Here is a 15554-nt window from a genome sequence, read left to right on the forward strand (position 1 = left end):
TAATTTAGTCGCCACTTTTTCTTGATACCTAAGGAGTCTGTGGCTGATATCGATAAGTCCTTTTCATTTAATAGCCCCCTTTTACAATGTTTTTTTTTTTTTTTTGCTGAGATTAAATTATATTTAAAAAAAATATTAGAAGTAATCAGCGGCTATAGTTAATTAATCAATAAGACTTTTACAAATTTAATTAAGCAAACTAACTTTAAAGAACTTAATTTAAAAATATTTGGAGAGGCAAAATACATTTAATGTATACATTATAAATTTGAAATCTGTGAATTGTTGAATACTTTTAATGAAAATTCTATTTTCCAGAGTCTCTCTGCATTGATGTACTTTTATCATTAAACTATTTTCGAAAAAAAAAAAAAAAAGAGAGAGAGAGAGAGAGAGAGTAAGTGGCCGGCTGTTTACTTAGATGACTCGTGGCAAGTGGTTATTTCCATGTCTAGTTAGCTGTTGAAACTTATTACGTTGAGCTTGTTATTGCTTCTATCTTTATTCGGTAAATCACAACCACTCCCATGGCGGTTAAAGCATAAAGTTACCAATACAGAGGTCTTGGGTTCGAAACAAATAATCCAAATTTGAACCAAATTCGAAGGATATTATTGTTCAACCCTATCCAAAAAATTCGAACAGTCGCAGAAATTGATATCCTCCAACAGGATCATGCTTCTCCTTACTGTGACAAAAAGCATTCATTTATTATACAGTTACGCAAAATACTGAATTTGCTAATTTTCATGAGACTAATAACCCTTTTAATCAATAATTAAAAAATCCATTTTTTATTATTCTTCCAATTAAAAGTTCGTTTTCTTGATTTTCCACATCCTTTTTCGTCAAAAGAGGAAAGGAAAGATAATTCCTTAGATACTCTCTTTCCTTCTCAATAAATTGGAAAAATGACAAATTTTCCAATGTATCGAGGAAAAAGAGATTAATTTTCTTCAGAGCCTTATTCTCAAGGGTCGCATTTAAATCCAGTGCAATATCGTTGTTGCCCTCTATCCGTGAATAGGAAGGAATTCTTGAAAATGAAGTAAATCTGCTTTGGTGGAAAGAAAAATGAAGAAATGCAAACAAAAAAATTGAGTGATTGAAGCCTCGTCAAGTCGAGATTGCGGCTACACTCTATTATTCAAAGCTACTGCATAACGTAATTATGCGTAATAAATCACTGTGGATGAAACGGACGATTCTTTAGAAAACCTAATTACTCCACACCCTGTATGGTTTTTAAAAGAGTGTTTTATGCAAGGGTAAGCTCTTTAAAATTCTGTATTTTGAATTATTTTTTCGAACACTTTTAATCAAGTAGGGGTATATATCATCTTGTTTGGAAGGTTATTTTTTATTGTTTATTTATACATTTAGGTTTTTTATCTTTTCCTTTTTAATTTAGCGTGTTGGTAAAAAAGTGAAGACAATAAATGAATAAATATATATATATATGTATATAAATGTCTAAATATATATATATATATATATGTATATAAATATATGTATATAAATATATATATATATATATATGTATATATATATATATATATATATATATATATATATATATATATATATATATATATATATATATATATATATATATATATATATATATATATATATATATATATATATATATATATATATATATATATATATATATATATATATATATATATACATATATATATATATATATATATTATTTGATCACTGTTGTAAAGTTATGTTTAAAAAAAATCTTAAATTATTTGTAATTGTCTTCTGGAAACTTTCATAATTGCATAAATTTATTTTGAAAAAATGTACATGAACACGGAGAAACAAAAATTCTGGTAAAATTTCCGAACATTTATTACATTTATAACATTTCTGGTATAACAAATAATAACATTTCTGGTAAAAAACAAAATAATAAAAAAAACATAATTCTGGTAATCAAATTACAATATAAGGTATTTAAACTGTAAATGCTTTTGTATGGTATGGATTTCCTGGAAATTTTGGATTTTAAAATTATAACTTCTATTACCACATAATTAGTAAAAATGCAATACTGAAAAGCTAGTTTAACCGAATAAATAGTTTTTATGCCATGGTCAAAGTTATCATAATAAAATGACCAAAACGTTTTCAGAACAATCTTAACTTTGACCATTTATTTAAAAGTACACCCTTTAAATTGCGTATGGAAGCTCGATTTGGCGTTAACCTGATAAAAAAAATTTCGTTGCACAATTCTTTTGCCGGTTAACATTATATTCGGCGAGATATTACATCACGGTTTTTACAATGTATCACGAATTATCAAATCATTTGCTTCACAATATCGCGTAAAAGAATCGGGAATAATTGAGGCGCTTTAATCCATCGAATTATTTAGTTTTTGACAGAAATTGGAAAAGAAAAATTCTTTTTCTTTCCTTCACGCCCTTTGTTAGAGTGTGGAAATTCAAGTAAGTGCTTTAGAGTGTCTGCTTGTGGCAAAAAAGGGAAGAAGTGTTGTCATAAGAAGGATGGAATATAAGAATTATCGGAAATCAATACAAATCTTCAATAATCTTACTTTTGACTATTCACACGTGCATTCCCCTCTTGAAACAAGAGCAGATCTTGTGGCACACACACAATTGATCTGTGAGGAAAAGTGAAGAAAATTGAAAAAATGTCGGAATTTGCAAGGCATCTCTGGTTTCTAAAGAATAGACGCTTGTTGAAATAAAATGTGTGAGGGGGAATACCATGATGGGATCAAAATAGATCATGTAAAAAAGATTGTAAAAGTAAGGAAGATGCTTTCGACCGTTTCAGACTCACCCCTTTTTTTTTTTTTTATCTATTCCACCCCCAGAAAAAGGGTAACGCTGTAAAAAATTTATAATAAATGTGTCTTTGAACTCAAAGAGACACTATTACTGCAAATACTCTAAGGAAATTCAAATACATCAGATATATATTGTTCTTTAAAAATTGGATTGCCAAGTATTATTGATTGCGGTATGAAATTTCTATATGTATTCTTATATAGTATTCTTCCTTATTTACACTGTTAAAAATCATTCGATCAGCAGTTTCTAGTGTTTCTTCAATTGGTGACCCTCAATAATTGGAACACGCATTAATGGCGCAGCACTCAAAGTTTTATTCTTATGGTTAAGAAACTATGGAAGTTTTAAACGGTTACAAAACCGTATAGTTTAGTATTAATGGTTTTTTAACAGTAGCAGTTATAAGCGGTTTCAAAACTGTAACCATAAAAATGTTCCTAACCATAAACCTTATGGTTAATCAGATGGATAGACTGCTGCCGGTTATTTTACCGTAATTTCAGAATGAAAATTATAACAGTGAATGCATGTTAATTGTGCATTGTTTTGGTATGTTAAATGCTCGTTTTTGGTCTCAAAAATATAATTGCAATGTCGTGAGGTCATTCAAAATTAAGTTTCACGTGTATAAGTGGCTTAACATGGTGAATATGTGTCTGCAAAAACCCTTTAGATAAGATATGCGAGAAAGCTAGTTCATATTGGATAGAGAGAACTTTGTAATCAAATTTATTAAAAAAAAGTAGCTTTTAGTGTCAATTTGAAATGTTTTTGTTGGTATCAAATTTATTTATCAAATATTAAAGCAAACTTTTTTCAGAATACTGAATTCTCACATTAATCTATTAAAATACTCATACACAGTGAAAAATTTCGAACCGAATTACAATATATATTACCGTCACTTTACGCGCATCTTCCATAAAATCGTTTTCCCCGTCAACTATTATACCATAATATTTATTTAATAAGAGTAGTTTTATGATTTTTCGGTAATTATTACTGTAAAAATTACGGTATATCACATATTTCTTGCTCCGTCACAAGTTCCTGCAAAAATGATTTTACGGTAAAAAGTAACGGCTCCCCAAATGCCCGAACTTTTTACCGTAATTTGATTCAGAATTTTTTACAGTGTATAACTACATTATATACTAGTTGAGCGCAAATAAATCTTTGCAAACTTGCGAAATTTCAGTATTATATTTAAAATAAATTTTCACTCTGTCCAACTATGTGTAAAATTGTGGTTGGTCACGTGTTTGGACACAATATTTTATCGAAAACTTGTTCGTTGTGGTCCCCCAGACCAGCACGCAAAGTTTTTTAGCAACCATTCGAGATACCCTGTATATTATTTAAAGTTCTCTTTAAAATCCATAGAAGAAATACCTTAAGTTATTTATGACCAAACGTAATATATTTTTCGCAACCAGAATGAAATAAACAAAATTTTATTTTACAAAAGTGACTGATTAGTGACCTTTAAGGTACCTCTTATATTAATCATGAAATTGTATTTAGCGTCTTTTAAAAGAAAACATGCATTTTAAAAGCAATAACAAGGCTCTATAATGCCATTTTGGTATAAAAGAGATTACACCTCTTACAAGGATCACGAATTTACTGCTATTAAGATCACGTTTACGCCAATAGATCTCTGTCAAAGAGATTTAGCAGATAGGTAGGCTTTGTACTTTTTTTTTCGCGTAATACTATTTACATAGTATAAGTAAAATTAAAATAAAACAAAAGGTTATTTTTATTACTTTTGACTTAATGTTTACACAACAAAAATACCTTTCTACCTGAAAGCTTATAGACTCTATAACAAAAAAATCGACGCACCGAGAAGGAGTTGTCCGATTGAAACGAAAATTGGTAAATAGGAAGACAATGTACAGAATAGTAAATGATTAAAATTTCAGAACAATTGAATAATTTATTGCAGAGTTACAGTAGCAAGTTCAATAAGGTGTTGACCCGCCTCTAGCCTGGATACAAGCTGCCACATGGCGTGGCATGGACCGATAAAGCTCCCAGATGATCTCTTGCGGTATTCCTGCCAAATTCGATCCAAATGTCGAACGAGGTCATCAACATTCCGTGCCAGATGCAATCGCCTTCCCATCATATCCCAGACATGCTCGATGGGAGAGAGATCTGGTGATCTGGCCAGGCCAAGGAAGAGTTTGACAAGCTTGCAGACAGCTCATAGCAACACGTGCCGTATGTGGTCTGGCATTGTTCTGCTGAAAAACCAGCCCAGGGCGCTGCAAAAGGAACAGTAGCAAAACAGGTCTTAGGATGTCGTCGAAGTACCGCGGTGCAGTAAGTGTACCTCTAATGACGACCAAAGGGGTCCGGCTGTCAAAGGAAATAGCACCCCAGACCATAATGCCTCGTTGAGGGCCGGCGTGGCGTGCAATAGTGAAGGCAGGATCCCCCCTCTGCCCTGTGCGTCTCCAAACACGTCTTCGATGATCTTCAGGACACAGTTGGAAGCGGAATTCGTCGCTAAAGACTATACGTCCCCAGTCGGCATCATACCAGCCTGATCTGTTCGAAACATTCATGCATACGAAATTTCAAAGCAATCGGATGATTGCTTCCTGGTGCGTCGATTTTTTTTGTTATAGAGTGTATATAAGACCGATTAGATTTCTTTTTAAATTTACTCAGGTTGCCGGTGCTTTTTTAGCATGAAATCCATTTTTAACGATGCATGTTGCGGAACAAAACGTCTGACATACCGTAATTTTTACAGTAATATCATTGAATCACCCTAATTCAATAAATATTACTCTAAAATTTACAGTTTGATATTTTAAGGTGAAAATGGATTTTACGGTAAAATAGATTTTACAGATGATGCACCTAAAATCATAATTTCATTTTTGTAGACACAAATAGGTTAAAAAGACTTTTTAATGACCTATCGAAATTTTTCTCTTCCGCACAAAAAAAAAAAATATATATATATATATATAAAATATCAATTACTTTCTACTACTTTCATTTCTGTCGCTGTTAATTTTAGAAATTCTTATTCACTGAAGTTCGTATTATTACAATCGATACTCCTTATAAAATAATATTAATCGAACACATTTATTAGTAACTTATCCCCGTTCGTTGATCATTTGGAGAATGAACTATATTACGATCAGTAGACTCCGATCTCAATAAAATGCAATAAGCACTTTGTTTTCGGAAGAGAAATGTATATCGGTGTTTCTTTCAACTTCCGAAATACGAACAGAGTATATCTGACTAGACGGTTCTCACTTCCAAGATTTATGATGTTAACAAACGCTTCCTCCTTTAACCCCAAATATTTCACTTAAGTCTGCTTTGATCACTATTTCTAACGTCTAACTACAATTTCTACCAATCAATACGTAAGCTGTGGTTGCTCAACAGAACTGCTTACTATGCAAAATATCTAAAGTGGTATGAAGACTGGAGAAGATCATTTATTGATCTTGCGAAAATCATTATATTGTCAAGAAAGTTTCGTAACAATCATTTATCTGTATTCTTAATTCACAAATTACGTTTCGGATTCTTATATCAAGCGTACGCATATTACTGTTATTACTTTTGTAAAAGCAACGAACCATGGCTATTAAGATTAATAAAATAGATTTTTGTTTCGTTACGTACTTTCCTTTTACTGTATAACTATTAAAGGCACTTAATAGATCCAAATCTTAACAATAGAAATAAGGATTTTCGCCTCAATATCAACTTTTAAAAGAATATTAATCGTACTAAGCTCGACACATTTATTTCTAACCTATCCCAGTTCTCCAATCGTTGATCGTTTGAAGATCAAACTACATTACAATTCCGATCAGTAAACTCCGATCCCAATAAACAAGCAATAAGTACTTAAGGTTTGGTTTTCCGAATAGAAATGTATATGGGTGCTTGTTTCAACTTCCGAAATCCGAACAGATTATATCCGACTAGACGGTTCCCTCTTCCGAGATTTATGATGTGAACAAGAGCGTCCTCCTTTAACAACAAGTATTTCAGATGAGTCTGCTTTGGTCACTATTTCTAACGTCTAACTACAATTTCTACCGATCAATACGCAAGCTCAACAGAACTGCTTCACTATGCAAAATATTCAAAGTGGCATGAAAGCTAGAGAGGGTCATTTATTATTCTCGCACAAATCATTGTATTGTCCAGAAATTTTCGTTGCAATCATTTATCTGTAATTCTTAATTTGCAAATGAAGCTTCTCATATCGAGCTTAAAGATTTTGCTTTTTTCAAAAACAACAAGCTATAATGATTAAAATTAATAAAATAGACTTTTGATTCGTTATGTGCTTTCCTCTTACGGAATAACTATTGAAGGTACTGATGTAGATTTAAATCCTAAGGATTGAGGATGATTATGTTTTTCATCTCGAAATTACGGTGCACATATATGAGTTTTTCACGACATACGCTTTTTTTAAAAAACAATCCTGAACTGATGAATGTTAAATTTAAGGTCAGTACCAGAAGAAGAAAAATTGGTGGTTGTTAAAAGTGGCTGTGTTATAATTTAAACATATTGTTAGTGTGTTTTCTTATATTTTATAAATGTGTAAAACGTTAAAAAATTTATAAATAAATAAAATAAGAGGATGTTGATTTTTAGGGAAGAATAAGAAGTAATTAGCTAAGAACTCAAGTGGGGAGATAGAAGAAGTTTAATCAGGGATAAAAGAATGCAACGTTCGAATATTATTACGCTGTGGACGGAATTCCTGATACAAAGTTCTGATGCACGCATGCTTTATTTTAAGAATTCGTGTATGCATACAACCTAAGTTTTTAATTCTTACTTTATACTGTTCCGTAAAACAAAGTGTACTGATTTTTATGTGTATCATTAGCTACTGTAGTTATAAATTTTAGTGTTATTAAATAACAAATATGATGATCGGCAATTTTACATTAATTAGCGCAAAAGGATATACTAGGTGTTTCACAGCACATTCTTCGGGTTTCAACACTACTTCGGAGTAAAGTAGTAGCCAACATTTTTGGTACTCAGATACACTAAAACATTTTACAGCGTGCGATTATTTTGTTTAATATTGTACGAAATGCTTTATTTTCGATAATATTTTATCAAAGAGCAATCCTAAAAAATGGGTTGCCCTAAGCGACAAGTCAAATTTCATTCATACACGAATTTTTTTACTATATATATGTGACTGCGAATGACTGAAGAAAATGTCGACTTTCACCTGTGAATGTTAGCAATCACCGGTGAATCCGGTGAATCATCCGTTTTGGTGAATATCCGAAATATTTGTTATATCCGATTTGATATTATTTTACTCCTTGATATTATTACATTTATTCGATATTTTAATATCTGCGAGGGGTAGATTAGGAGAAACATCAGTGTTTGGAGTACCAGTTAAATGCATACTGGGCAGTGGCACTTGAGCTTAAAAAAAAAACACTGATGAAGGACAGACCAGGCAGTGGCACTTAACTAGACCTAGTATATATTTCGGACATCTACCAAAGCGACAATAAGTAAAAAAAATAGCAAACAACTGCTAAAAAAAAAAAGGATGAAATTTTATTTCATTTAATGTTTTATTTAATGTTTCCCGGTTTTTTTAAGTAAAATTTCATCCTTTTTTTTTTTTTTTTTTATAACTGTTGTTTGTTATTTTTTCACTTATTATTTCCCCCCCCCCTTTTTCATATGCCCATAATTTTTCCATAAAGGTGCCATATAGGTGCATATATATATATATATATATATATATATATATATATATATATATATATATATATATATATATATATATATATATATATATATATATATATATATATATATATATATATATATATATATATATATATATATATATATATATATATATATATATATATATATATAAGGAAAGAAGACATGCAAAAGAAAGGACAGTTTAAGGGGAATGGAATGATCCACAACCAGCAATGCCGGTGTCATTTGCTCAATAGTAAAAAAAAAAAAAAAAAAATGTGGAAAACCCCTCATATTGAGCTCCTTTAAAAAAAGGTGCAAAAACTACTCGGAAAATTGCTTGAAACTTTTTAAATTTTTGAGATATTCAAATTGAATTTTTTTTTCATTAGTTGACAAATACGATTCACTACAAAATTAAGAAAAAACAAATGTAATTTTTTTCCGTGCATGCTCAGTATAAAACAACGTTAATCGCTTATATCTTGCGCAGTTTTAAAAAAAAAATTCTCAACTTTTAAAGCAATAATTTTGTGATTAATTTAAAAGTGATCAAAAAATTTTGATTCACTTTATTGAATATTATTAAAGTTTCAGAAAATAATGTTATAGTAAAGAATAGTTTCTTATAAAAATTTCCATATATGTTTAAGATATGTATATGTTTATGATATGTTCTATATATGTTTAAGATAGGTATACAAAATTTCATGCATAATTACATAATAACCAAAACAATTGTTATGAGTTACAAATTTATTGTTACATTTTTCTGCATATGGTGTTCAAAAACACTATTTTCCGTTTGTAATTTATTGTCAGTCCCTCAAATCTCTAAAAGATTTAAACTGCATTGATAAGTATGAGAAATCGCATGATCTAAACAATTCTTAAGTTATAAAAGGATTCTTCAAGTATTTTTTAATAAATAGTAAAAAATTGTATCAGTTTAGAAGTGTTTCGATTATTTTGTCAACCTCTTGTACTGTAAAACACGTTTAGGAAAATCTCATTTAAAATGTTTTAATGTCCAAGACTTTCAGTTAAACTTTCTTAAGAATTTCGATATGTGACGTAGCTAACATTTACATATTTGACTCATTATATAATACCATTCAATGATGTGCACACATTCGCTTATGAAAATAATATTTTAAAAGTTCTTATCATCGTTCCGTTAATCCAAATCTTATTTTTATTCTCTTCTCAAAGATTTATTGGATAAAAAACGAAACACTAGTATATATTTTAAAAATTTGGAACTAAACATACGTGTTGTTATTAAAGGTCAGGACTTGAGTCGAAATTGAATTAGGCGATATCATTAGAGTGTATTAGTTTTACATTTTAAATTACATCGGAGCTTTGAGAAACATTAACGATGCGGGGAGCCATACCCTCTGAATCTAGATGTAATTATAAAGCAATTATTGTACAGAGCTTTAATGAGAGAGAATACGAAAGTACTAGTTTGTTGGGCAATCCCAACAGCATTTAAATTAGAAGGTGAGAGAAGTTAAGGCTCAAACTAATTTGAGGGTCACGCTCTTAACCGAAAGATTTTTATCCTCCTAGCTTGATTGAAAATTTTCGCCAATTAAAGTCAATAAAAGCTTTAATCTAAAGTTCCTATCAAATACTACGTCTTTGTTGCTTTTATTTTTTCAAATATTTATTTCTTAAAAGGAAATTCTTTTTTTTTTATTTAAATATATTTTTCATTATATTGACGCTTGTTATTTTCATAATTTATTATTTTTTTACACCTTAAAAGGCTTTTTCTTTTGTAAAAAAATAAGATTAAAACCAATAAAAGCTCTGATCTGAAGTTTCAATTAAATGCAATGAGTTTCTACTTTATTTCTCAAATTTATTCATTTATTTTAAAAAATATAAAAGATTTTTTTAATTTCTTTTTAAATCATATTATTATTCTAATAAGTAATTAAGTTTCTTTTTATACATTGGTGCCTTTTTTTGAACCCCACATATATCTTATGGAAATTAATTCTTTGTGAAAATTGAATAGGTGGTAACAAAAGTCTAAAAATTGGCGAAGCCTCATACAATGATGATTGTGGTGCTTGAAACACCAGCAACACTGGACAAGTTATATGGATTTTAATACATGCAAGGGTAGACATCCATCTACAAAGTTAATAGAATGTATGCAGTGAATCGACCTAATTAGCAAAATGTAAATAATATTCATGCGTAACTATATCCAAGCATCTTTAAGTAAGTTTATTATTATCATCAAGTTAAAACGTTCTTACAAGGACTATAACAAGTGCAAAATTCGATCCTCCATGTGCTGCACACTGGTTAATGCTAATTTCGTGACGTTATTAGAAAATTGAAAACTACTATGCATTTATGTTTGAGGCATCATATTTAGGAAACTAGCAATTTCTGGACTTAGTGTCAACGATAACTTTTGAATAACTAATAGAATTTTAACTACAACATCGTAAATTTCAGCCACTTTGATAAATAATTTTACTAGGTTAGAGCATTGGTTGATCATTGGTTGGATTGCTATCAAAATTGCGTGGCGCTCTTACCATGCTTTTTGAAGATACAGCTTTTATTAAAAAATATTATGGAAAATGTACAGTAAAAATGTTTTAGTGCTCAGGTAGCTGGCACTCCTTTTCTATACATTCAATATTCAGTTTTCTGAAGAACAGATAAAAACATGGTCATCGAAGTTGATCGCTCTTACGTTGGGTTGGAGCATTGTTTTGAGGTGGATTGCTATTTAACTATCAAAATTGCGTGACTCTCTTACCATGGTTTTTGAATGTTTTTACCGTGAAAAAGATAATGAAAAATTTACGGTAAAAAAAAATTATATTCAGGGGACCAGTAGGGGAGAGTGGGGTCAATTGCAACATTTTTTACTTAACTATTTTTAACTAACAAGAAATCCAATATATTATTAGTATTAATTGACAGACGAGTAAAGTAGACTATCCTCTACTAGAAAAAAAAATAAATACCTGATTTTAAATATTATTATATTAGTTATTAACAATTTTTGACAGTCGTGCACTTGTTACAATTGTCCCCACTTACGGGGTCAATTGTAACAGTTCATAAATTCAACTAAAACATAGTTAATTATACATATTATCATAGTTGTGATATATTTTTTTATTGATCGAAATAGTAGTGATATTTTAGGAGTAAAAATAATAATGAGCAGAGACCTAAAGGGTTAAACTTTTAACTTTAAGGGGTTAAAAATTTTAATTTATGCTGTGAAAGGTGACAAATAAAATAATGCACATGCAACATAATATAAATGATATAGGAAACTATTGGTGGTTCTTAAAGAGTTAAGTAATGGTTTGTAAACATAAGATTATTTATTTTCAGCTGTTACAACCGTCCCTTTACTTATTGTTACAATTGTCCCCAAGACGCCATTTCAGCTTCATTTGTTAAAAAGAATGCTAGTTAATTAGCAAAACTAATCTTTTTTTTTATTGAAATGTTAATTAAGGTGTCCACTTACATATTCGGTTACTAATTTTTATTTGTTTAAACAAAATTACTTTGTTACAATATAATATTCTAATACCAAAAAAAGTACTTGTGTGGCGTGAAAATATCTTTTGTGATGTAACTCTTTCAAAAGTACATAAAAATGGTTGCCATCAGGGGTGTACATGTAGATTTATTAAATACACCTTGTGCGCCACCTAGGAACCAAATCTAGAACCCGACACTCGAAATTTTTGCTCTGTTACAATCGTACCCTGTTACAATTGACCCCACTCTCCCCTACTCTTGTTATATACATTCAATGTTCACCATAAGAGCTGTGCATATATTCTGAGTGAATTATTCAGAACAAACACGAGAAAGAACTGCTTAATCATCACTAGGATTCAACCCATTGCCCGAATTCAACTCTTATCTCAAACATGATATTTTTCCATGTAAAAATTTTTAGTGTCAATTTTTCTTTTGCTTTATCCGATAATTTTGAAAAGTGAGGAGATTTTAAAAGTTTACCTAAGCATTGTTTATATTTTGTCTCCCATTTTTCAGATGAAATTTGCAAATCACAAAACCTCCATTACGTAATGCTTGAATGGGATCTAGGTGGTTAATTGGGCGGATCATCGGATTTTCTTCGATCAGCTCACATTGGTCCGGAATCCCTCAGTGGTTTCAAAGCAGAATTAGTCCACGCAAAGTAGGATGGTTGGGGAGCACGGGGTGGAGCTCAAATGATTACCACCACTATCTATCATCTGATCGAAATTAAAGTAGTTTAGTAATCGCCTTCGTCAGTATTGTCCTCAGTTCAAGATTTAGGATGAACTGCTGCCAATAATCCATTAGTGCAACTCTAATTGGTCTAATGCAACGTTAAGAACCAGACAAAATCAAAAGTCCTGAACGAATGTCTTCTTGAAGGGAACTGAACTTAGTTACAATGTCATATTTTAAACTCATGGCATCTTTTGACCCACCTCATATCCATTGCACGTTTTAAAATTTAAAAAAAAAGGGAAAAAAAAAGAAAACATACATTGATTTGCAGTTTATTTTATAAAAAAAAATTAAGTTACTGATTTAAAATAACCCAATAACATATAATGCAATGAATTTTACAATAAAAAATTATCATTTCATAGTTAGTTAATTTAAGGGTGTAAAGTTATTTATTTAGAATTGTATCATATCAAAAATTTATTCTTTATTAACTGTATGAATTGTACTACAGTAAAAAAAGAAAAAAAAGGGGGTTACCAAGAGCATTTATTTTAAAATTCAAATTTAATTAAAATAGAGCTTGCTATAATTTATTTAATTTTTATAATGTAAAAATCAATTTGTGAACAGTTTAGTTAAATAAAATATTTATAAATATTGCTTGATATTAAAAGTGTCGAAAGAGAGGAAAAAGATGAGGTTTTTACATCGTTCCATCAAATAAAATTAACTATCGTACGAAAACAACAATTTAAACTGAAACAACTGATTTCCTCTTTTTCAAACTTCTACGAAAACAAGATATAACAAAACTTAAAATGAAAAACAAGCATCAGTTGATAAGAAAATCTAGAAGATTCTCCGTTTCTTGATATCGATCAAATTCAGTTTCCAGGGTTACCACTTAGGAACGTTTCTTTTGAAGTTGTGAAAAAGGTTATTTTTTCATATTTTATTACTTTTTTTCCAGTATTTGAAAATTGCATCAGCGGATAGAACTACTGCTTAAAGTAGCAATAGGAACTCTTCTGAAAGTAATAAGGTCTAAAAATTTATTGTTTCGCTCATTTTTAAAAGTTTTGAGTCGGATTTAATGATTTTTAAAATGGTTTTAAATTAAGAAAAAGTATTTCTAAAGATATTGTAAATAATAATAATGTGATGGTAAACAAATAATCCAAAGAAACTGAAGATATATTACTTGATTTAAAACTTCATTCACTTCTAAAATATACAAACAGCCGACAGTTCGAACTTCTAAGACTGAAAATTACTCATATTTCCAAGGGTTAAATAGCGTTTATAAGTTTTGACAACAATGCGATAACAAAAAATAGGTATTATACAAATAATAGTTCAAAGTAATTATGCTGCTACCAAAACTGATTATCCTAACAGTGAAATGTTTCAGATATTGTTGAGATATTGGCTCTCACATAAAATAAAATCAATTGTTAGTAATGTTAATTAGTAGTTAGAAGTGCACATTATAGCCTATATTTACTGCGCTTAACCTAAGATTACTAGCCCAATATTTTTCTTAGATCTAGGCATCTGGAGGTTCCTTCAATTATCAAAACTTCGAATTACATTTTCGTTGAACAATTTCCGAATCCATTTAAATGATTCATGGTAAACCACGTTTCCAGATTTGTATTAATTGTTTTTAATCACAAATGAGTTATTAAACTTAATTTACGAAACTAAAACTAAATAGAAGTAAGAAAATAAATAAAGAACCAAAAATTCCTAATTTTTTGGATTATTATATAATGAAAAACATTTTAATTCAAAATTTACATACCTCAGTGATTTCAAGAAAAGGTGATTTTCTTAGAGACTTCTTTAAAAGTTCTCCCCAAGCAAGCAGTATCTGTAGATATAGATCTTGACATTTCAACTAACTTTTGAGATATATGCTGGATAGGGAGGGGTCTAGATGAAATAGAGGCTACCGTTGCTTAAGGGGTTGAACCCTTTCGACTCTCGGTATGTGGGTGAGAAGCAACAATCCTTTCTTGGACGATACAGATATTTCAACGGTTTTTGGACTGTCAATTAACTTCCAAACTACTGGATACGAAATGTGGAAACTAGCAATTATTGGTGTCATTTTCTTTTTAGGGACTGTATACGAAACCCACCATTATTTCCTCAAGGTGAGGATTCAACTTCGTGTCACTTAACCGAAATTATAGGACGAAGCAAATAAGCCAATATAATCTGCATAACTAAAAGTCAATATAAATCTTATAAGACGTAACTAATACAATCTGCATAACACATAGTTAATATAAATCTTGTAAGACATATTCAATATAATCTATATAACTCAAAATCAATTTAAATTTTATTAGACATAGCCAATATAATCTGTATAACTCAAGGTCAATCTAAGCTTAACAAGTCAAAGCCAATGTAAAGCAATGCGAAGTGTAAAAAGATCTTATTTTGAAACTGCATAACTTTAAAAGAAATGAAAACAGACATTTAAAAAAAAAATTATTTCTTGCCAACAAATTAAATGAGACTGGCTAAAACATTCATAATCCACATTTTGAGGTGTTATCTTTTTAGTTTTAAAATTTAAAAAAAAAAAGTGTGAAGATTGTTTGAGGTAAAAATATTTGAAATCACTTAAAGTGCAATGGAGGAAAAATTTCAACAAATTGTTGTATATTCTATTTTAGATACAAACATAATTTTTCTACTCTTTTCTTAAAAAAA

At 29.9% G+C, this 15554-nt stretch overlaps 1 long non-coding RNA gene across 3 annotated transcripts in view; it reads right to left on the reverse strand.

Moving 5' to 3' along the window:
- Positions 1 to 14902, reverse strand: part of LOC122268913 (uncharacterized) — a 98482-nt gene extending 83580 nt beyond the window's left edge. Inside the window, exon 1 of one of the 3 annotated variants that reach the window (XR_015430792.1) lies at positions 14632 to 14902. This is a non-coding gene — a long non-coding RNA (uncharacterized LOC122268913). The remainder of the gene's footprint in view (positions 1 to 14631) is intronic. The other 2 variants (XR_015430789.1, XR_015430787.1) reach the window with 2 other exon arrangements.
- Between the last annotated feature and the right edge of the window lie 652 nt (positions 14903 to 15554).

The sequence above is a fragment of the Parasteatoda tepidariorum genome, chromosome 12, assembly GCF_982258835.1.
Source record: "Parasteatoda tepidariorum strain Cologne lab strain chromosome 12, Ptep-v5.0, whole genome shotgun sequence".
NCBI classification, from domain to species: domain Eukaryota; kingdom Metazoa; phylum Arthropoda; class Arachnida; order Araneae; family Theridiidae; genus Parasteatoda; species Parasteatoda tepidariorum.